Source organism: Bos taurus, chromosome X (genome assembly GCF_002263795.3).
Source record: "Bos taurus isolate L1 Dominette 01449 registration number 42190680 breed Hereford chromosome X, ARS-UCD2.0, whole genome shotgun sequence".
Taxonomy (NCBI): Eukaryota; Metazoa; Chordata; class Mammalia; order Artiodactyla; family Bovidae; genus Bos; species Bos taurus.
The window spans coordinates 134,670,443-134,694,583 of NC_037357.1; the positions used below are offsets into that span (position 1 = coordinate 134,670,443).

General features: G+C 43.5%; 1 protein-coding gene and 1 non-coding gene across 10 annotated transcripts in view; both read right to left on the reverse strand.

Annotated features, from left to right (window-relative positions):
• LOC101902122 (uncharacterized) overlaps window positions 1-24,141 on the reverse strand; it is a 493,329-nt gene that overhangs the window by 259,534 nt on the left and 209,654 nt on the right. Inside the window, exon 5 of one of the 9 annotated variants that reach the window (XR_009493631.1) lies at window positions 2-23,260. The exons of the other annotated variants lie outside the window; for them this stretch is intronic. The gene's annotated coding sequence lies outside the window, so the exon portion shown is untranslated. Of the gene's footprint in view, window position 1; window positions 23,261-24,141 lie in introns of those variants that run through there. 9 annotated transcript variants of the gene reach the window in all.
• TRNAC-ACA (transfer RNA cysteine (anticodon ACA)) lies at window positions 14,989-15,060 on the reverse strand. Its single transcript has one exon. It is a non-coding gene; the product is annotated as a tRNA-Cys (tRNA).

Below are 24,141 nucleotides of genomic sequence, written 5' to 3' on the forward strand. Positions count from 1 at the left end.
ATTACAAGTGAAGAAAAATGTCCATTAATTAAGGCAGAAATTTAAAGAACATTTAAGTCAGTGCTCTGTGCTGACCTAAAGGAAAAGAAGTCTTAAAAAGCGGGGATGTGTGTGTGTTAGTCGCTCGGCCGTGTCCGACTCTTTGCGACCCCATGGACTGCAGCCCGCCAGGCTCCTCTGTCCATGGGATTCTCCAGGCAAGAATACTGGAGTGGGTCGCCATGCCCTCCTCCAGGGCATCTTCCCGACCCAGGTCTCCTGCAGTGCTGGCAGATTCTTTACCACTTGGGCCACCTGGAAAGCTCTGTGTGTACATATAGCTGATCCACTTTGCTGTGCAGTAGAAACTAACGCAACACTCTAGACCACTATACTCCAATATGCAGAAGGGAACGGCAACCCACTCCAGTCTTCTTGCCGGGGAAATTCCACAGACAGAGCAGCCTGGTGGGCTGCAGTCCATGGGGTCGCAGAGAGTCGGACACGACTGAGCGACTTCCACACACACACACATACTCCAGTAAAAAAAAAAAAATTTTAAAGAAAACTGATGTTCTCATTACCAATTTAAATGCCCAATGGATAAATGGTTTTTTGAGCTTTAACTACCTGACCCCTCCCCAACTGCCATCCCTCTTTTATTTTTCCTTTATTCACAGGACTCTTCCAGCTCCTGGCTGTAGCTGGCTTCTTACCCAAACTGTAAATTACAAAGGAGGCACACTCACGTGGTCCCCAAGATGGCAGTAACTGGATAAAGCCTTCCTCCTGGATCCACTACGTAATCCTGAGCCAGTAGTTTGCTTTTTCTCCCTCAACTTTCTTTCCCACCACAAGGACCGCAAACTACACAGTGATATCGAAACACCAGCTCTGCTCAGATAACCTGCCATTACATTTTCTCAGCTCTGCCTACGTTCTTGCTCCATCTGAGAAGTACTGGGATTTATCTCCCTTCCAAACAGTAAAGAAAGAAGCTGGACAAAATAGTAATAATAACATAAACCATGCATTGTCATGTCAGAGTCCTCCAGGGGAGCTCAAAGTCCCGGTGAACAACTCAGGAATGCAGAGGAGAGCCATCGTCAGCTTAAACTTGAAGCCCATTAACAAGTGATGCTGGGCTTCCCTGGTGGCTCAGTGGTAAAGAATCCACCTGCCGATGCAGGAGACGTGGGTTCAGTCCCTAGTCCGGGAAGATCCCATGTGCCATGGAGCAGGTAAGATTCACAGTGACTGAATCTGTGCTCCACAGCCTGGGAGTCGCAATGACTGAGCCCACAAGATACAACTACTGAGGCTCATCAGTCCTACATCACATCCTCCACAACAAGACAAGTCACTGCAATGAGAAGCCTGTGCATTGCAACTAGAGAGGAGGCCCCGAAGGCCACACAGCGACAAAGATCCAGCACATACCCCCCAATTTTTTTTTTAAAGTGATGCTATAACTGTGCTGCTGTCACTTCAGTCGTGTCCGACTCTGTGCCACCCCATAGACGGCAGCCCAGCAGGCTCCCCTGTCCCTTGGATTCTCCAGGCAAGAACACTGGAGTGGGTTGCCCTTTCCTTCTCCAATGCATGAAAGTGAAAAGTGAAAGTGAAGTCGCTCAGTCCTGTCTGACTCTTTGCGACCCCATGGACTACAGCCCACCAGGCTCCTCCATCCATGGGATTTTCCAGGCAAGAGTACTGGAGTGGGGTGCCTTTTCTGGAGATGCAAACTATGAAACACTCAGGTCATAAAGTATCTTTCAAAGGTGGTGTCTTAAATAGTGTTTACGTACAGATACTGTTATCTGTCTTACAGGGACTGCAGATAATTGTGAGTACTTTAAGCATCTTTTATGAGACATCTGCTAGGTCTAATGGTTCACACTCTTTGAGTGGGGCTTTCAAATGTTTAGGACCAAACTGAGAAATCACACACACACACACACATGCACGCATTTGTGAGTCATCTTTAATTGCTGGGCGTCAACGCGGTTTTGAAGCCCTGAATGTTGTGTAATACTGTTGACTGTGACTGAGTTGTGTGGGAGAGGGACGTCACGCCTGAGAATTTCTAATGTCATGATCTTCTGTCTACAGAGATGCCTGTCTGGTTGTGTGTGCCGTCCGTGTGTCTGTTTACCTCTCAGGAGCTGGCATCTTTTCGGGACACAGGAGGACCCCGGGTTCTGACCAGTCTCCTGGGGTGCTGACTCGGAGCGCAACGGCCAGATTTCCCCACACTGCGTTGGTTTACAAATGCCATTGGTTTTCTTTGCTCTGAGGTCACCTATGAGCTCCTCTCAGCCACAGTGGGCTGCCCTGGTGGCTCAGATGGTAAAGAGTCTGCCCGCAAGGCAGTGGGAGGCCCAGGTTCGATCCTTGGGTGGGGAAGATCCCCTGGAGAAGGGTATGGCAACCCACTCCAGTCTTCTCGCCTGGGAAATCCCATGGACAGAGGAGCCTGGCAGGCTACAGTCCACGGGGTCATTGCAAAGAGTTGGATACCACTGAGTGACTAAAACTTTCACTTTTCAAGCCACCATAAAAAGCATCATGGGGGTCTCATCTCTACCAAGACACATTTCATGCCATTTGAACAAAACTATAATTGTCCCTGAAGCTACAGAATTGTGCATGGGACTCTGCTGTTCTGTGGCTTGTCTGAAAAGTCTGAAAGTTGTCAGTCATGTCCAACTCTTTGTGACCCCATGGACTGTACAGTGGTCCATGGAATTCTCCAGGCCAGAATCCTGGAGTGGGTAGCCGTTCCCTTCTCAGGGAAATCTTCCCAACCCAGGGATCGAACCCAGGTCTCAAGAGATATTTAAGTTTCCTCTGGGGTAAAATGGTCTCTCGAGCAACATTGCCTGCTGACTTGCCGTTCCAGGCTAGCAGTTCCGCAGGCTGGAATGTCCCTTCTTCCCTCTCACCCCCCTGCCCCTTCTACCAACCACAGGCAGCTAAGCAGGAACACCAGGACATTCCCGAGCTTCTGAGCCAGCTCCGCTGTGGGCGTGAAAACACGCCTTCTCAGGTTCACAATTCAGCCACGCTCGGGTTCTGGAAAATGCACAGCTACTAGCTGGCAGCCAGATTTGAGGTTTCAGGGTTTGAGGAAATGTGGGCAAGTCAAGTCTGTACACATCTTTCCCATTCCCACAAGGAGAGAGTTGACTGTGTTCCAAAGTGATTTTCCCTGGGGCTAAGAGCAAATTGTGGACCTCAGCCTGGGGATGACTTCAGTGTCGGAATGTTATTTCAAATCCAGACTCTTATCAACTAAGAAATAATTGTGCAGTACTACATTCATAATATCCAGCAAGTGTCACTTTGGTGCAATCGTCTATGAATCGCTCAGAAGTTATGCAGAAAGCATCAAGAATTAAATAATTTGCTTCTTTGCTCATTTAATTAAATATCTAATGCCTAAAACAAGATGTGGACACAAGCAATGTGATCTAAAATTTAAATTTAGTTTGTGTTGACTGTACCACACTCTCATATTACACGGGGTGAACCACAAAGCTACATCATATTTTAAGAACACTTAACTCCATTGTATATACGTCTCTGAAATTTGTTCTGCCATGAAGAAAAACTCACACTTCTCCAGTGTCTTTCACATTACTATGTATGACTCCTCCAGTCTATCAGCCTTTACAGATTTCTAGTTTCCAGTAAACTAAGCTTAAAGGCATAAATGGCTCTGCAGTTGTGTATAGGTCTGTTATTAATATCACAGCTGGAATTTTAGAACACTTTGAGCCAATCTGAAAGAAGCTAGTTGCATAGTTGCATCACTGTTGAAGTAATGACAGCCAGTTGTCACAAAGTCTCTAGTTTGCTATGAAATACCTAAGTCCTCCATCCTAAGGGAGATCAGTCCTGAGCGTTCGTTGGGAGGACTGATGTTGAAGCTGAAACTCCAATCCTTTGGCCACCTCATGTGAAGAGCTGACTCATTGGAAAAGACCCCGATGCTGGGAAAGATTGAAGGCAGGAGGAGAAGGGGACGACAGAGGATGAGATGGTTGGATGGCATCACCAACTCGATGGACATGAGTTTGAGTAAACTCCAGGAGTTGGTGATGGACAGGGAGGCCTGGCATGCTGCAGTCCACGGGGTCGCAAAGAGTCAGACACAACTGAGTGACTGAACTGAACTGAAGAATGAAAATGAGGAGAACAAACGTAGCCATGCGGATCAAAAGAAAAACTCCATGATACCTGATATAAATGTATGACAGAGAAAAACCAAAGATTCTGAGGGTTTAAACTCAAAGAAAATCTAAACACAAAATCAAAGCAATTAAAAAAATTTCAAAATACACACTGCAGTGCAGGTAGAAAGAGAGAGAAAGGGAACAGAGGTAAATTATACAGAAGGGATATGTCCTCTCTGATCTGTCTCAAGGTCCCCGGGGAGCCCCCTTGGCTGGCAAGATAGTTGCCTCATAGCAAGTGGCTCCAACATCATACCGTGACTTGCCACAACAATGTGGTATTATATTGTTAAAGTAAAAAATAAAAAATCAAGGGGAGGAACAAGTCCCATTAGAAATTCCATTCAATACCCAGTTCATGTCTGACTCTCCCGTCACTTTGCTGTCCTAACAATGGAGCCAAGTGGACATCGCGTACTAGAACTGAGGTCCACAGTTTCTCCAAATGTGAGCAGCCGCAGGTTCAAAGGCCAAATGAAGACTCAGCGGGATGCGATGATTCCACAGCACTGTCAGCAGAGACACAGGCAGATGGAGGGAAATACACAGTCTAAGGGTTTTAATGTCTCTAAGGGACAGAACATTATCACAGCCACACATACCCCCCAAAAAAAACTCAGGATTTTCCACTTGCACCTGTTATAGATTGCAAATGACTGTCCTTTTTAAAAAAAAAAAAATTCTTGTCGCCGTAAAACAATCACTGTAATTCTCAGGTTGTAAGATTTGGCTAGTTTCTAAATCTACAAGTATAATTGTCTATTTTTATCACATTGACGCCACCCAATTCAAACACCCGCTGCGGATGTGGTCTAAAGTTTTTGTTGGCACGAGCTGAGTGGTGACAGATTTCTTCGTTTCTAAGTATGTTCCATCCCGTGACAAGCCCAGTTCTGCAATGCTCACAGCATCTGTGCTCACCCCACATTTTCCAAACCCAGGGCTATTTTAAAGACAACACTTTCGGTGCCTTACTACAGCTCACTTCCTTATCTGCTCACCTGGGCACTTGCTTTGCCTTTCCTTCTTGAATCACAGTGTAAAAGGCGACCAACCACACGGACGGTGAGCAGCAAAAAGTGGCAGAGACATGGGGCCACCCCCGAATTAGAGCAATCCCGTAAGAGATGCCCCAGCAAGACGGAAGACGCCCCAACCCCAGGACGCTCTGCCCTGAACCCCAGGATCACAGACAGCAAATGTCACTGCCTGGATGAGGTGAAGGGCTTTGTGGATGATGCCAACAGGGGTACCAATCACTCGCTTTTGAGTCAGTTAAAGGGGAGATCATCTTAGAGGTTCTGATCGTCTCAGCCAGTTCTCCCGCACAAGCAGAGCTTTTTTGCTGGCGGTTTAGCAGACGGGGAAAGTCAGAGATACCCCAGGCATACGAAGGACCAACATCAATCAGCTGAACGAAGGGGTACGGAAGTAGAGCCCGACACATGCAGTGAAGTCAGTCACAAAGAGACACGTTGAACACATATACGTGGAATCTAGAAAGATGGTGCAGGACAAGACTAGAGATGCAGGCGTAGAGAACGGATGTGTGGATATAACTGGGGAAGGAGAAGGTGAGACAGTTGCACTGACTTGTACACGACCACGTGTAACCCAGACAGCTAGTGGGAAGCCGCTGTATAGCACAGGGAGCTCAGCCTGATGCTCGGAGATGACACAGAGGGGTGCGATGGCTGGAAGACAGGGAGGTTCAAGAAGGAGGTGATAAGTGTGTGTGTTTTATAACATTATAATGCTATAATATTATAACATATGTTAAATTATAACAATGTTATATACCTAGAATGTTTTATAATATATATACATGGAATGTTATAAAATTCCCACTATGATATTAGTAACAGACCTATACATAACTACACACACACACACACATATATAGTAATATCGAAATGGCTGACTTGCATTGCTGTATGGCAGAAAGCATCAATTCTTCAGCGTTCAGCTTTCTTTATAACCTATAGAGTGAATGCTTCTGAACTGTGGGGTTGGGGAAGACTCTTGAGAGTCCCTTGGACTGCAAGGAGATCCAAACAGTCCATCCTAAAGGAAATCAGTCCCTGAATAGTCATTGGAAGGACTGATGCTGAAGCTGAAACTCCAATACCTTGGCCACCTGATGCAAAGAACTGACTCACTGGAAAAGACCCTGATGCTGGGAAAAATTGAAGGCGGGAGAAGGGGATGACAGAGGATGAGATGGCTGGATGGCATCACCAACTCAATGGACATGGGTTTGGGTGAACTCCAGGAGTTGGTGATGGACACAGAGGCCTGACGTTCTGTGGTCCATGGGGCTGCAAAGAGTCAAACATGACCGAGTGACTGAACTGAACTGAATGGCAGAAACCAATACAACACTGTAAAACAATTATCCTGCAATTTTAAAAAAATTAAATTTAAAAATAATTTTTAAAAAGTGTGGTTCAGGATGGGAAACACGTGTACACCCGTGGATGTATGGCAAAACCAATACAATATTTTAAAGTAATTATCCTCCAATTAAAATAAATAAATTTATATTTTAAAAAAAATAAAAAGCATGTCAATGCATTGCTGCTGACTTGGAAGACAGAGGACCATGTTCAGGGACAGGTGAGAGGTGTCCCGGAATAGAGTATGGCCACCACCCGACATCCAGCAATTAAGCAAAGGCCCGCACCAACAAGCTGCAAGGAGCTGCTTCTCCACCATGGGAGGGAGTTTGGATCTGGGCTCTTCTCCACAGAGCCCGTGGTCAGGAGCCTACCCTGCAGGACACTGTGTGACTGGGGTCTTCCAAGACCCTAAGCAAAGAATTCAGCAATGCCTTGATGCGTTCTCGACCTACAAGAACTGTGAGCTAATAGACAGATTGTGTCTGAAGTCCCCACACCTTTGGTCAGTTGTTACACGATGGTAGAAAACTAATACCAATGTCTTCCATGAGAACTTCTGAGTCTGCTGGGTGTAAATCTGCTGGGTACAAGGATGCAGAGCACACCACAAGGAATACAGTCAATATTTAATAACTTAGTATGGAGTATCAGTTCAGTTCAGTTGCTCAGTTGTGTCTGACTCTTTGTGACCCCATGGACCGCAGCACGCCAGGCTTCCCTGTCTATCACCAACTCCTGGAGTTTACCCAAACTCATGTCCATTGAATTGGTGATGCCATCCAACCATCTCATCCTCTGTCGTCCCCTTCTCCTCCCACCTTCAACCTTTCCCAGCATCAGGGTCTTTTCCAGTGAGTCAGCTCTTCATATCAGGTGGCCAAAGTATTGGAGTTTCAGCTTCATCATCAGGCCCTCCAATGAACAATCAGGACTGATCTCCTTTAGGATGAACTGGTTGGATCTCCTTGCAGTCCAGGGGACTCTCAAGAGTCTTCTCCTGCACCACAGTTCACAAGCATCAATTCTTTGGCGCTCAGCTTTTTTTATAGTCCAACTCTCACATCCATACATGACTACTGGAAAAACCATAGCCTTGACTAGACAGACCTTTGTTGGCAAAGTAATGTCTCTGCTTTTGAATATGTTGTCCAGGTTGGTCATAACTCTCCTTCCAAGGAGTAAGCGTCTTTTAATTTCATGGCTGCAATCACCATCTGTGGTGATTCTGGAGCCCCCAAAATAAAGTCAGCCACTGTTTCCACTGTTTCCCCATCTATTTGCCATGAAGTGATGGGACCGGATGCCATGATCTTAGTTTTCTGAATGTTGAGCTTTAACCCAACTTTTTCACTCTCCTCCCTCACTGTCATTAAGAGGCTCTTTAGTTCCTCTTCACTTTCTGCCATAATGGTGGTATCATCTGCATATCTGAGGTTATTGATATTTCTCCTGGCAATCTTGATTCCAGCTTGTACTTCATCCAGCCCAGCATTTCTCATGATGTACTCTGCACATAAGTTAAATAAGCAGGGTGACAATATACAGCCTTGACGTCCTCCTTTTCCTATTTGGACCCAGTCTGTTGTTCCATGTCCAGTTCTAACTGTTGCTTCCTGACCTGCATATAGGATTCTCAAGAGGCAGTATGGAGTATCACCTATCAAAATATTGCATTAGCTTGTTGTCCTCTTGAAACTAATATACTATTTTTTTAACTTTTTTATTTTGCACTGGTGTATAGCTGATAAACAACGTTGTGATGGTTTCAGGGGCACAGCAAAGGGATTCAGCCATACATATACAGGTATCCCTTCTCCCCCAAACTCCCCTCCCATCCAGGCTGCCACATGACATTGAGCAGAGTTCCCTGTGCTGGACAGCAGGTCCTTGTTGGTTCTCCATGTTAAACACAGCAGTGTGTCCATGTCCATCCGAAGTTCCCTAACTTTCCCTTCCGCTCATTCTTCTGCTGGCGAGTTCTGTGAGCCTGTTTCTGTTTTGTAAATAGGTTCATTTGTAGCATTTCTTAGGCACCCCTATGTTCCCTGCAGTCCTGTTTACAATGGTCAAGACATGGAAGCAGTGTAAATGTGCACTGAGAGAGGAATGCAGAAAGAAGAGACTGTGTGTGTGTGTGTGTACATACACAATTAGGTAGAATGAAATAATATCATTTTCAGCAACACTGACGGACCCACTTACTGACCATCACACTGAGTGAAGTAAGTCAGACTAATATAATATTGTAAAGTTAACTACACTTGAATGAGAGCAACACAAAATAAAATGCCCCAAAAGCTTGGGACTGGCTATTTTGAGATGACCATGGGCAATAAAGGGCTTCCCTGGTGGTTCAGCTGGTAAAGAATCCGCCTGCAATTCAGGAGACCCTGGATGGATTCCTGGGTTGGGAAGATCTGCTGGAGAAGGGATAGGCTACTCACTCCAGTATTCTTGGGCTTCCCTGGTGGCTCAGCTGGTCAAGAATCCGCCTGCAATGTGGGAGACCCCAGTTAGATCTCTGGGTTGGGAAGATCCCCTGGAGAAGGGAAAGGCTCCCCATTCCAGTATTCTGGCCTGGAGACTTCTACGGACTGTATAGTCCATGGGGGTTGCAAAGAGTTGGACACACTGAGCGACTTTCATACAATACAAATGGGCAATAAAGGTCCATCTGGGGATTGATTCTGCCTCCTTTCTCCCGCAGTGTACAAGTCACACTGCTTGCACCATCTACACGTTTCTTAAATTCATCCTTCCTGGATTCTCAGCTGGGTGACTTTCACCTACGTTTTGGCAAGAACCTCCTCCTTCTCTCATCTCATCTCCAGCCTCTGGTCTGAGCTCCCTCTGCCCATCCACTGCCAGATTCATCCTCCCAAAACAGAGCTGGGACTGACCAGCCTATGCTGCTGCTTTAAAAATATAAAATAAAATAAGCGATCATCATGGGGGGCTTCCCTGGTGGCTCAGTGGTAAAGAATCCACCTGCCAACACTGGAGATACAAGTTTGATCCCCAGTCCAGGAAGATCCCACATGCTTCGGAACAGCTAAGTCTGTGTACCACAAGTACTGAGCCTGAGTACTGGAGCCCGGGAATCACAACCACTGAGCCCACGTGTCGCAACTACTGAAGTACGTGTGCCCTAAAGGCTGTGCTCTGCGACAACAGAAGCCACTGCAATGAGAAGCCTGAGAACCATAAACAGACAGCAACTTCCACTCGCCCCAACTGGAGGAGAGTGTGCAGCAGCAAAGACCCAGCACAGCCAATAAGGAAATAAAATCAGCTTTACAAAAGGAACCAGCATTACCCCCTTTATGAAGCAGGAAACCCTCTGCTGGAAGTCAAGTTCTCCAGGACCCATCTCCCGTCTTCCTCTCAGTCATTAATTCTTGTGACATCACACAGTTTTGATTCTAATCAAACCGGTGCCTTGGACTGGTGAGTTCCTGTCACTGCAGTTTCGTGATGTTCTGCTCCCATCCAACAGTGCCAGAAACATGCTGTTTCTGCAGCACGTGCTAATGTGTGCCTTGGCACAGGCGGGCACTGGTACACGTGCCTCCAGTTCAGTCACTCAGTCGTGTCTGACTCTTTTCGACTCCGTGGACTGCAGCACGCCAGGCCTCCCTGTCCATCACCAACTCCCAGAGTCTGCTCAAACTCATGTCCATCAAGTCGGTGATGCCATCCGACCAGCTCATCCTCTGTCGTCCCCTTCTCCTCCCGCCTTCTGCCTAGCTGCTGTCCATCCTTGATGGCTCAGTCCAGACGCGATGTGCCATGTGAGAACCTCTCGCATGGCATTCAGTGTCTCTTCCGTCGTGAGTTTGCACCGCCCAGTGACAGTGTATGCTTCCTGATCTAAGACATCTGGCAGCCCCTGCAGGTAAAGGGCAAAAATCTGCCCCAGATTCATCACTGTCTTCCTTCAAGCCCTCAGTTTAACGCCTTATGATATGAGGAGTCCCCAAGAGGGCGGATTTGTGCAGGACGTAAAGGATACCGAAGGATGGGAGAGTCTTCTCAGAACACAGCCACAGTATGAAGTAAAGTTGAAAAGCTGCCAGTTTACAGAACACCCTGCACGAGATGATTTGTGCTTTTCTTTCTTTCTGCAGTTGCTCTTCTTTCATTGATTCATTTTCGGAAGAAAGGAGAAACGGGAAAAAAAGAAAGCTGGACTCAAGTTGTGAAACAAAACAAATGCTGAGAGTGAAGACTGCCCATGAATAAGATGAAATGAAATGTGAAATGTCTTATTTTTATCCTGCACGTACTTCACACATTATTTCTGTATTTTTATTTCACATATTACACCTACTTGTATGAGCAGTTCCCTGGATGACATGATGAGTCGTAGGTCAAAACACCCCACTGATGCTCGTCTGCTATCTTCTCAAACTTCCAACAATGAGCATCCTTTGCTCTTTAATTTCCAATCTAATTTAGGCACACAGTAGGGATCAGATGCAAAACGTATCTGATGAAAGTACGATGGATGCAAAATCCAAAGTTTAAGAGTCTTGGGAGGCGCTTTCTTCGCTTACATTTGAAAAGAGAAGGCACAGTCTATAGTTCTGCAGCCCTTGAGTCACTAGGCAGGACTGAACCTTCCATTTCATCAGTTCAGAAAACAGTGAAAACAACTGATATTTAAAATAAAACTGCTGAAGAGGAGATGTGTTTGAGATGTGCTTTCATATTTACTGAATCAAAGAATATTTCTTAAAGTCTACACAAAAATATTTTATGTTCACTTCTTTCAGGTGGAAGGCTATATTCTTATTTGTGAAACTAATTCCAAGAATATAACGTCAAGTTTTAAGTGATTAGGGTAACTGTCACATAATATCTAAATATTTCATAGGAACAGGCTGTCATTGGTAATTCAGCGTTTCTGTTTGTGAAGCCAATGTCAAACATGGCATATGTGATTTGTGTCTTGAATGTTTCCCTATATTATAGCAGAGGGCAAGGATATGGGATATTATTAGTGTAGAAGGAATACCACCAACCACTTATCCAATCTCTTCATTGACAAGAGAAGAAAAAGAGCGAAATGAGGGGTTATTCTGGAAATTACGTTGTCTGTGTCTCAGTTGTGGATGACCACATTGCCCTGTACACACATGAAAATGTGTTCATGGAAACATAAGTGTCTGTAAATGTAATTATTTAAACATACACTCTCAGTATCTTCTTGTTCCATATTGTGGGTGGAGAAGGATCAGAGGTCTTAAGTCACTCCCAGACACCCATTTAAAAAGAAAAAGAAAAACCAGGAAGGAATCTATAACTGGAAAGAAAGGTGGATGAGCTTAAACACTGAACAACTAATGCCAATAGGTTTCTGGAAGGACTCAGTTCAGTTCAGTCGCTCAGTCGCATCCGACTCTGCGACCCCATGGACCGCAGCGTGCCAGGCCTCCCTGTCCATCACCAACTCCCGGAGCTTGCTCAAACTCGTGTCCATGGAGTCAGTGATGCCACCCAACCATCTCATCCTGGAAGACCTTATTCATGTCAGACACTGAGCAGTCCAACCCACCTTCCACAACATGTGTTTCATTCTCTGATGACGATCAGACTTGGAAAAAAAGAACAGGCCAGTGGATGGGGAAATGGAGCTGGGTGACAGAGCTGCCTACGAGGGAAAGTTCACAGTTTCTCAACCTGCCTTCCACGTGCCTGCATGAAAGCAAACAAGGAAAACCCCGAGGGCTCTTCTCTTTACAAGCGGAAAGGCTACCTGGAGAAGAGGAGTCACTAGGGGGAGTCCTGATGTCCTAGAGGAAATAACATTCTTGCTGTACCATTTGGAGGCTCTGTGACATCGAATGGAACCCTCAGAGGTGCAATCCGAAACAAGCTTAGAGGTCACAAAGCCTGCTCATCTGTACTGAACGCCTGGACAGCTCTCACTTGCACTAGGGAAAACAGATGGAAGCAGAACGTCACGGAACTGCAGCGACAGGAGCTCACACCAACTGCCTGGTAAGTTAAACACTGATCTCACACGTGGTTTGAGCAAAGGGAAGGGGTTTAGCTCAATGTATGGCGAAACCACTACAATATTGTAAAGTAATTAGCCTCCAATTAAAATAAATAATTAAAAAAAAAAAAAGAAGTGGTTTAGTGAAGACAATGCAACCGACTTGATGCTCAACAGTATTCTCGTCATTCCACATCCGTTAGCAAAGATTAAATTTATGTGCAAAGGAAAATAACGAAAAAGCCAGAAAGAATACTTGAAAATTAAAAATAGAAGGATGGGAATAGTTCATCGGAACAATGCCTAGAGTATAAAACTAAAAGATAACGTGTATATGTAATTTGAGATAAAAGCAATTTAGTTGTCCAATCAAGTGCTTTATTTTCTTTTTTTCTAAAAATACTAGTACACTTTTCAGAAAGAGAAAATAGAAGGGGTTATGTTAGTTTTACAAATATAAAGCCGGAAACATGGTTTTAGGTCCAAGGTTAGAGGAATGAGCGAGAAGTCATGGCCTCCTATAATTCCAGACTCTCATCGAATAAATCAACCACAAATGCTGGGACGTGCAGTCCACATAGATTATTAACCAAGGAGTGCGACTGCAAGTTTAAAAGTCAACCAGTAAAAACTACAGTTGTCATACAGAAACTGATTAGCAAGCGTACAGAACACCGTAGTAGACGCAGTAACTCCGCCTCTTCCGGGATGCCCATGCTCTGACCTCAGAAACCTGTGCAGATGGTACCATGCAGCGACTCAGAAGACGGGAAGAAATTAAGGATCCTTGGACAGAGAATTATCCTGGCTTATCTGGTGTGCCCAGTGGAATCCCGAGGACCCTTATGAGAGGGACGCAGGACGGTCAGAGGTGGGAAAGGGATGCGAGGTAAGAAGCAGAGATTAAAGGATGTGCTTCAAAGGTGGAGAGAGGGGCAGCGAGCTTAGCAATGGGGGTGTCCTCCAGAAACTGGAAAAGACAAAGCACTGGATCCTCTCCCTGGAGCCTCTGGAAAGAATGCTGTCCCGTCCCCCACCGATACCTGGATTTTAGCCCGAGGAGACCCACTGCAAACTTCTGACCTCCATACCTGAAAGATGATAACTGTGGGCTGTGTTAAGTTACTAAATGTGTATTTATTTGCTCAAGCAACAATAGGGAACTAATCCCAGTATGAGAATGAACTAATACACATGACTGAATAAGTGGATGGGTGGATAAATAAATGTATAGTTAAATTTGTACAGGGTACACATTTATAGATACATCTATCAGTAAAACTTAGATACATCTATCAATAAAACTTACAGATAGATCTATCAATAAAACTTAGATCTATCAATAAAACAGATACATCTATCAATAACACTTATAGATACATTGATAAAACTTACAGATATGTTATCAATAGAACTTATAGTTTCAGATACATCTATCAATAAAACTTACAGATACATCTACCAATAAAACTTACAGATACACCTATCAATAAAACTTATAGATACATATATATATATCAATATATATATCAATAAAACTTAGATACATCTATCAATAAAACTTACAGACACATCTATCAAAAAATCTTATAGGTACATCTATCAAAAAATCTTACAAATACATCTATCCATAAAACTAATAGATACATCAATAAAACTTAGATCTATCAATAGAACTTACAGACACATCTATCAAAAAATCTTATAGATACATCTGTCAATAAAATTTATAGATTACCAATAAAACTTACAGCTATAGATTTATAGATTAGTATACAAATAAATTTGCATGAGGTGCCTCCTTAGACCTGAAGGAGTACCACCGAGGTCCCGGGGTTGCCCTGACTATGTGTCGCATACATCTATCATTTCTGGACACACCGTCAAGTTCAGCTGATACTGCATCTCCTAGCTCTCTCCATTGACATGTGAACTTATATGATCATCACTGCATACATTCATTTAAACTAGGGGAAGGCAACAGAGAGATGTCCCCCTTGGTATTAGCGTTAACACACTTGATTAAATGGTTGCTGACTTCTGAGTATTCCTACGATCCTGGCTTGATATGAAGCAGTAGGCTGGTCTCTTAATATTACCCAAATTTCCTTTCATCACAGCCCCAAATCACATGCCAGCCACTTTATAAGGAACAAGAACCAGCCAGTTGGCATCCTTAGCTGGAAGTGAATACCAAGTCTTTTCGTGAGACTGTAACGCCATTTTATTAATTTAACTTGTGAAGTGAAGTCGCTCAGTCGTGTCTGACTCTTTGCAACCCCATGGACTGTAGCCTACAACGCTCCTCCATCCATGGGATTATCCAGGCAAGAGTTCTGGAGTGGGTTGCCATTTCCTTCTCCAGAGGATCTTCCCAACCCAGGGATCGAACCTGGGTCTCCCGCACTGTAGGCAGATGCTTTACCATCTGAGCCACCAGGGACATCCTATATCCCCAATTTAACTTGGGGGTGGCCCAAAACTCTTCTTTTTAGACCACAACTGTGGAATCCGCTTCTCAGGGAATATCTTCATTTATCGATGCTTCTAAACTATGCTGGGGACTTCTCTGCTGGTGCAGTCGTTAAGAATCCGCCGGCCAATGCAGGACACGTGGGCTCCATCCCCAATCCAGGAAGATCCCACGTGCTGCAGAGTAACTAAGCCCTTGCACAGCAGCTACTGAGCCTGTGTTCTGGGGCCTAGGAGCCACAACTACTGATCCTATACTCAGGATCCCGCGTTCCACAGTGAGAGAAGCCACCACAATAAGAAACCCACTCACCACCACGAGAGAAAGCTTACACGCACAGCCATAAATAAATATTATTTTTTTAATACTTGAAAAAGAAAGTAAAATATGTTGCAAAAAAAAAAACATATCATATATTTGAAGCCAGGTCTTACTCATCTCAATGGAAGTGAAATAGAAACAGAGACAAGGATAGAACCTCAGTTTTATTTCTAACTCCAGGCAGGAGTTTCCGCTCTGGGTGTGCATTCACATCAACTGTGGGGGCCTCAGGAAGCAGCAAGCCATCTTCCACAACCCTCCACCCCCCAGCACTGGGTGAGAATCTCTAGGCGTGGTGCCCCACCAACAACATTTGTACAAACAACTCTACTGGGCCATAATGTGCAACCAGGCTAAAGGAAAAATGACTTCAAGCCACTACGGCATTGAGACCCTACATGTGGTGTGACGTATTGTCCAATGAATATGGAGATTTTCTGGCCATGTTTTATCACACCTGTAACACTAGCAGTGACTAATGCCTCATTCTTCCTCTCTGCTGAAAGCTGTCCCTAACGTATAATTTCTTGTCTTTAACATACCACACGCTCCTGCTCCATAAATGTTCTCACAGATATTACTAAATCTGACTCTAAAATTACTCTTGAAATTGATTCATAATCGTAGAATAGGTATACTGGGCCTATTTATGAATTGTGAGACTGGACTTTCCTGAGAATCTGTTCAGTTCAGTTGCTCAGTCGTGTCCAACTCTGTGACCCCTTGGACTGCAGCACGCAAGGGTTCCCTGTCCATCACCAACTCCCAGAACTGGCTCGAACTCATGTCTATCGAGTGCATGATGCCACCCAACCATCTCCTCCTCTGTCGTGCCCTTCTCCTCCCACCTTCAATCTTTCCCAGCATCAGGGTCTTTTCCGATGAGTCGGCTCTTCGCATCAGGTGGCCAAAGGATTGGAGCTTCAGCTCCAAGAAGCTTCCTATTTTTCCTAAGAATAGTCAGGCTGAAATCAGGCATACGAATTAAAGCTGTTAAAGCTAAACTGTGTTGCAATGGTTTTAAAATACTTTTCATTCCAGGCTTCCCTGCTGGCTCAGTAGTAAGGAATCCACCAGCCAGTGTAGGCGACGCAGGTTCAATCTCTGACCCTGAAAGACCCCACACACCATGGCATCACCAAGTCCAAGCACCGAAAGTACTGAGCCTGTGCTATAAGGCCCGCGGGCCACAAACACTGAAGCCTGAGCTCCGAAGAGCCCCTCCCTGCTCAGCAACAGGAGAAGCCACTGCGATGAGAAGGCCCTGCTCAGCGCATCTAGAGAAAGGCCCACACAGCAACAAAGACGCAACACCTCCAAAGATAAATAAATATTTAAAAAAAAGAATTTATGTACTAAAAGACATATATATGTTTCATTCCATTTAAAGATTCATGAAACTGAATTGCTTTCTGAAAGCACTTTTCCAAATCAACTGGCCCTTTTTCTGAATCAGTTCAGTTCAGTTCAGTTCAGTCGCTCAGTCATGTCCGACTCTTTGCGACCCCATGAATTGCAGCACGCCAGGCCTCCCTGTCCATCACCAGCTCACGGAGTTCACCCAGACTCACGTCCATCGAGCCAGTGATGCCATCCAGCCATCTCATCCTCTGTCGTCCCCTATTATTCTGAATAGATATAATCCAAAAGGTAACACAAGAAAGTATTGAGTTTTGGAACATCTTATGGAAAAGCGCAAATGAACTTTATGGCCAGGCCAACAAATTTCAAAATACATTGCTGTTGTTCAGTCCCTAAGTTGTGTGCAACTCTGCAATTGCATGATGGCAGCACGCCAAAATACAGAACTGTGTCAAAATAGAGCTCATTCTAATTTTTCCCCCAATTTTATTTTTTCCCCTCTATTTTTTTTTACCATATCTGTCCAAAGATCTAATTATTTTCTGAACCTTGGAACATTTTTCTCCATGGTAAATTCACCTTAAATGCTGAATTATGTGGAAGTTCCAGCAGGCGCTGCTTATTTAACTGAGTGATTTCCCCCAGCTCTCTCTCATGTTTCTCATCTTTGGAACCATTTCAAATTATCCATATTTTCAGACATCTGGTAAGCTCCTGATCCTAGTCATACAGGTGCAACCTAATAAAGGGAGCACCCCACATCACCTGAAAAGATCAAAGGAGCCACTGCCTTTCCAGCTCATGTATCTAGTTTCTCCACTCCATCCTCCACACTGGAAAGGATTCCTGAAAAGTTATTCTGCGAAATAATGCCATTTGCCCCAACACAGATGGACCTAGAAATTCTCATACTAAGAGTGGTCAGTCAGACAAAGAAGGAGAAATATCAGATGACATTCCTTATACTTGGAATCTAAAAAGGAATGATACAAATGAATGTAGTTACAAAACACAAAGAGATTCACACACTGAAAGAATGAAGTAACAGTTGCAGGGGAAGGGATTCTTAAGGAGTTTGGGATGGACATGGACACACTGCTGCATTTAACATGGAGAACCAAGAAGGACCTGCTGGACAGCACAGGGAACTCTGCTCAATCCTCTGTAATAACCTTATGGTCACCAGGGGGAAGGATGGGGGAAGGGATAGTTAGGGAGTTTGGGATGGACATGGACACACTGCTCCATTTAACATGGAGAACCAACAAGGAGTTACTGTATAGCAAAAAAAGAAAAGAAAAGTTATTATGCAGTACTTAAACATTTTTGAGTGAATGACAGACGGAATGTCAATGTACCCTGTTCACATTCCCTTATCTAAGGATCGCTGGAGGAGATTCTTGTGAAGTTGACGAGCCGATCTTAATAGCATTCATCTTCCATGCCTGAGATCGTGGTACTGACCAAGGATAAACCGGAGAGCGTTGAGAACATATGCTTCAGCAACACTGTTCATGATATGCAAGTTACAAACCTTCCTCGGCGATTTCTATGGCATCCTCTTTCTCTGCAAGCAGTCTCCATTTCCACCTAACTCTTTAAAGAGATGACACTAACGTGTATCCATCCAAAAGGGATTGTTAAAAAGGAAAAAAAAAAGAGCATTTTCTCAGCATCTTGAGGCAGAATATGTCTTCCCATTGGAAGTTAAGATCGTAAATATTTTTGTACACATTTAGGTAGAAGGGAAAGATATGTAATTATGCATGTGATTGCTGACCTGATTTTTGGCTTTAGCTGACTACAAAGAACAAAAGTTTCTGTATTTTTGTAAAACAAAATGACTCTGTGAAAAGGACACAGGGCATTAAATATATTAAAATACAAACTATTCTCAGTTTGGACCATGAAAAGGATTACAAGTTACAAGTGTAAGAGTAAAATCAGTAAGTATGTGTTACATGGTGTATGTGCTAAGCTTAGTCTCTCAGTCGTGTCTCACTCTTTGCGACCCCATGGGCTGTAGCCCGCCAGGCTCCTCTGTCCACGGGGATTCCCCAGGCAAGAATACTGGAGTGCGTTGCCATTTCCTTCTCCAGGGCACTTTCCTGACCCAGGGATCAAAACCAGGGATTGAACCCAGGTCTCCCACACTGCAGGCAGATTCTTTATCATCTGAGCCGCCAGGGAAACCCTATACTGTGTGTATATGTATTCTCCAGTTAAACGTATGAATTGCCTTATAGTCCCACAAAAAACTCGATAGATGTTGTTAATCTATCGAGTAACAACAACAATGGAAAATAGTTACAACGCCTGTCATTATATTTATAAATAAGACACTGATTCAACTAGTGGTTAACGTGGCAGTCATTTTTCTACTGCTCCCGGCAAGCACAAATAACTATGACCATACAGTTTAATAAACAAGTACTTCTGTGAAAATTTACTTGTATATAAAAGACAGGACAGAATTTCATCTATGTATTAACAGAGACAAATACTTTGGCCACCGATGCGAAGAGCTGACTCATTGGAAAAGACCCCGATGCTGGGAAAGATTGAAGGCAGGAGGAGAAGGGGACGACAGAGGATGAGATGGTTGGATGGCATCACCAACTCGATGGACATGAGTTTGAGTAAACTCTGGGAGTTGGTGATGGACAGGGAGGCCTGGTGTGCTGCAGTCCATGGGGTCGCAAAGAGTTGGACACGACTGAACGACTGAAAGGTGGAGAAGGCATGGATGAGTTTCCATGGATGAAGAGGCAGAGCACAGAGGATTTTTCAGGCAGAGGAACTACCCTGTGAGATTCTATAATGATGGATACATGATTATACATTTGTCCAAGCCCACTGAATGGACAACTTGAAGAGTGAACCTTACGTTAAACAATGGACTTTGAGTGATTATGATGTGTCATAATGAGGTTCCATCTTTGATTTTATAAAAATGCACCATTTTTTATTAAAAAAAAAAAATAGTACCATTCCATGATGTCAATAATGGGAGAAGTCATACACATATCAAGGCAGGAAATACATGGGAAACCTGTGTACGATTTTGATGTAAAAAAACCTAACACTCAGAATAAAAAATAGCATCTAAAAGAAAATAAACACCAGGTCACAATCCCACTCATACTTCCACCACAGGGATTCTAAGGGCCAGTATTCCAGAGCGTGGAGACAACTGGAGATCTTCTCGTGGTGGGAGTGAGCTGGCCATGGCTACACTGAGTGTTCTAACAGTAACCGCTTCTAGCCGTAGTCCTCTATATTCTTGTTATTTCATTCCTGAATCTTCAGTGTATTCTGTTACTTTTTAAATCATTGTCTTAGCGCCTTGGAGAATTAAGGAAAATATATGTGTCCCTCTAGGAGAGAAACCATGGGGTCGCAAAGAGTCGGACACAACTGAGTGACTGAACTGAAGTGAGGACAGAAACTGGTTGCACAGCCTGATGCTCTGGAGAAACCGGTTATAGAGAGCATGAGTGATCTGCTAGAGTCCGACAGCGGTCTATATGCTCAGGAGAAGTCTACATGCTCAGGAGACGTCTACATGATCAGGACAACTGCTGTACGCAACAGGGGAGAGTGTAACAGGTCTGCGGGAGGGAAATCCAAAGGAAGAATGGCTTTCTTGCAGCTTATGGAATGCGGTCTCATAGTTTTCGTAATTTGGCTATTAAAGAAAATATGGACTTTAAGAAACACCAAAACACCAGGGAGGATGACTCTGAGTTTAAGCAGCGTACAGTCACAGGTGGATACGTCAGCATCGGCCACTGCTCTGAGAATCAGTGAAGCTGGCTGCTTCACAACGCGGAGCTGTGGTTCTTGAAATGGCCATCGCAAACAGCGGATCTCAGATTCCGGGGATGGATACAGCACAATGTCTCTTCATTGTCACAGCGGCTCCAACTTTTTCCAAATACAGAGTGAGAACTGCTGAACACCTCTTGAGATTCTCTGGGTTTTTTTCTTTTTAATTTAATGAATATTTATTAAACATTGATTCGGGGGTATTACTATACTGGTAGTTAATTGGTTAATTGGAAAAGTCAACAAAAGTAACAGTCTAAAAAACAGAAAATCAAAGTGAAATTGAAAATGTATACAACATTCATTCTCCCATATCTTGATGTATGTGTGGTTTTTTTTTCTTTTTTGAATGTATGTCTCTTCAATCCTAAAAGCAACCAATCCTGAATATTCATCGGAAGGGTTGATGCTGACGCTCCGACACTTCAGCCAACTGATGCAAAGGGCTGACTCACTGGAAAAGACCCTGATGCTGGGAAAGATTGAAGGTGGGAGAAGGGGACGACAGAAGACGAGATGGTTGGATGGCATAACCGACTCAATGGACATGAATCGAGCAAACTCCGAGAGATAGTGAAGGACAGGGAGGCCTGGTATGCTGCAGTCCACTGGGTCACAAAGAGTCAGACACAAGTAAGCAACTGAAAGACAGCTCTTAGCTTGAGCTTAGTATCTTTTTCTTTTCCATAAGCCCCACCTCTAATTACTTGCTTCTTATCCAAAGACACTGGTGAAGGAATTTAAACCCAGATTTCTGAGACAGATTACAGTATCCATGGATTTTTAAATGTCCAAGCTTCTCTTTTTCCTAAATTGCAATATGTCTAGGATCAATATCATATGCTTACTTCGTATGTTTAGAGAAATGATGTTACTTGGGGACTCTAATGGGTCTCTGAAGACTGAAAAGTAGTCACTAAAATATTATCTAATGTCAATCCATCAATAGGACAGACATTCTCTTTATGGTTTACTTTTTTCTTTCCTTACATGATACCTACGGTATTAATTTAAGAAGGATTAAAATCAGAGACAATTAGAGACATCGAAATCAGAGCAAAGTTAATGTGTAGTTTGAGGTTCCATACATAAGCCAAACGTTTTACAAAGGAATGGACTAGGGGATTACAGGAAAGGAAAATACCACAACCCTTTAGGAAAGGAGCATTTCAAGACTCACAAAGAAACGTTCAACATCATTAATACAGCAGTTGCCATATTGTGCCACTTGACAGAGTGTTTTATTGATAAATTGCACTAATAACAGTTGTGCTCAAAACGTTTGTCTACGATCATTATAACAAGAAGAAAGTAATCTTTGGCGGGCTATGTGACATGCTGAAATCACACTACTGGAGGGATGACATGGGACTAGATGTGAGGCATTTCCTTACGTATCCACTCTCGTGTCTTGTATCACGATGTTTTACTCATGCTCTTGAAATAATCCCAGTAACCTCCCACCTAAACCTTCATTGAAAAGAAACTTAACAAATCGAAAGTTGAGTGCAGGGAAATATTCATAGCAGTAAAAACTGTGAAGCACCCACAGGAGGCAGAAGGGAAGAGTAAGTAAAGTTTGGTATATTGATCAAAAGACAATCATTAAATTCATTTGGTATTATAGAAAATGATGCTGATAAACTATGAAATTAAAAGACACTTACTCCCTGGAAGGAAAGTTATGACCAACCTAGATAGCATATTAAAAAGCAGAGACATTACTTTGTCAACCAAGGTCCATCTAGTCAAGGCTGTGGTTTTTCCAGTGGTCATGTATGGATGTGAGAGTTGGACTATAAAGAAAGCTGAGCGCCAAAGAATTAATGCTTTTGAACTGTGGTATTGGAGAAGACTCTTGAGAGTCCCTTGGACTGCAAGGAAATCCAACCAGTCCATCCTAAATGAAATCAGTGCTAAATATTCACTGAAAGGATTGATGGTGAAGGTCCCATACTTTGGCCCCCTGATGCAAAGAACTGACTCATTGGAAAAAATCCAGATGTTGGGAAAAATTGAAGACAGGAGGAGAAAGGGACGACAGAGGATGAGATGGTTGGATGGCATCAACGACTTGATGGACATGAGTCTGAGCAAGCTCCAGGAGTTGGTGATGGACAGGGAAGCCTGCCGTGCTACCATCTATGGGGTCTCAAAGAGTCAGACACAACTGAGCAACTGAACTGAATGATAATTTGTAATATTAGAAATATAACTTAAGCAACCTTTAAAAATCATTAGAATGTGATTTTCAGTTCAGTCACTCAGTGACTCTGCTTTTTAATATGCTGTCTAGGTTGGTCATAACTTTCCTTCCAAGGAGTAAGCGTTTTTTAATTTCATGGCTTCAATCGCCATCTGAAGTGATTTTGGAGCCCAGAAAAATAAAGTCTGACACTGTTTCCACTGTTTCCCTATCTATCTGCCATGAAGTGATGGGACCAGATGCCATGATCTTAGTTTTGTGAATGTTGAGCTTTAAGCCAACTTTTTCACTCTCCTCTTTCACTTTCATCCAGAGGCTCTTTAGTTCTTCTTGACTTTCTGCCATAAGGGTGGTGTCATCTGCATATCTGAAGTCATTGATATTTCTCCCGGCAATCGGCAATCTTGATTCCAGCTTGTGCTTCCTCCAGCCCAGTGTTTCTCATGACGTACTCTGCATATAAGTTAAAATAAGCAGGATAACAATATACAGCCATGACGTACTCCTTTTCCTATTTGGAACCAGTCTGTTGTAGAATGTGATTATAGTATGTGAGAATTCTGATTATTTTTTTTTTTGCTTTGGCAGGGATCAAACCATTTTATTGGGAGGCTTTGAGCTTTTGACACTGAAAATACTAGTTTTAGTTCTGTGTAATTTGAATGTAATGAAAATATCCAAAGAAACCCATTTAGATGTGATTAACAAAACAGAGGCCCATTAAGTCCGGAGTCTTGTAATAGAAAAAAATAATAATGCCATTAATGTTCCTTTTTGCCATTTAACAAACTCCAGAGAAAAGTGTGAAGTGTCTTTTTGCTATAAGCAACCTCTGCATTTTGGGAATTGTTGGTGTAACCTCTCTGAATAGGCTTCATTATCTGAAAAGGGGTAGGTTTGGAGTCAATCCTTAAATTGCCTTCAGTGGTAACATTCTCTGAATTTTATAAATCTGAGGAAGAAAATATATAAGAAGAAACAAACTCACCAGCATGGAAAAGTGTATAACAAAAGAAGAGTTTTAGAGTAAGTGAGACAATGAAAAACATTGAACTGGGACCATTTCAGCTCAGGATAAATGACATGGGTCTGTATAGATGTGTAAGAGGAAAGATAAATCATTTCTCTATCGATGGATTCTTGGAAAGTTTCCAATGTAGGGGCTGGGAATCAAATATCCAAATGGAAAATCTACTGAATGTGCATACCTTAAGTTAACCCAAACAGACCATGGCCAAAAAAGCGGGGTAGGACATGAAGGATGGAGATACAGTCACGCGGAATGAACTTCTTAACACTCCCTTCACTATCTTGAAACCTCTTTCTTGCCTGGA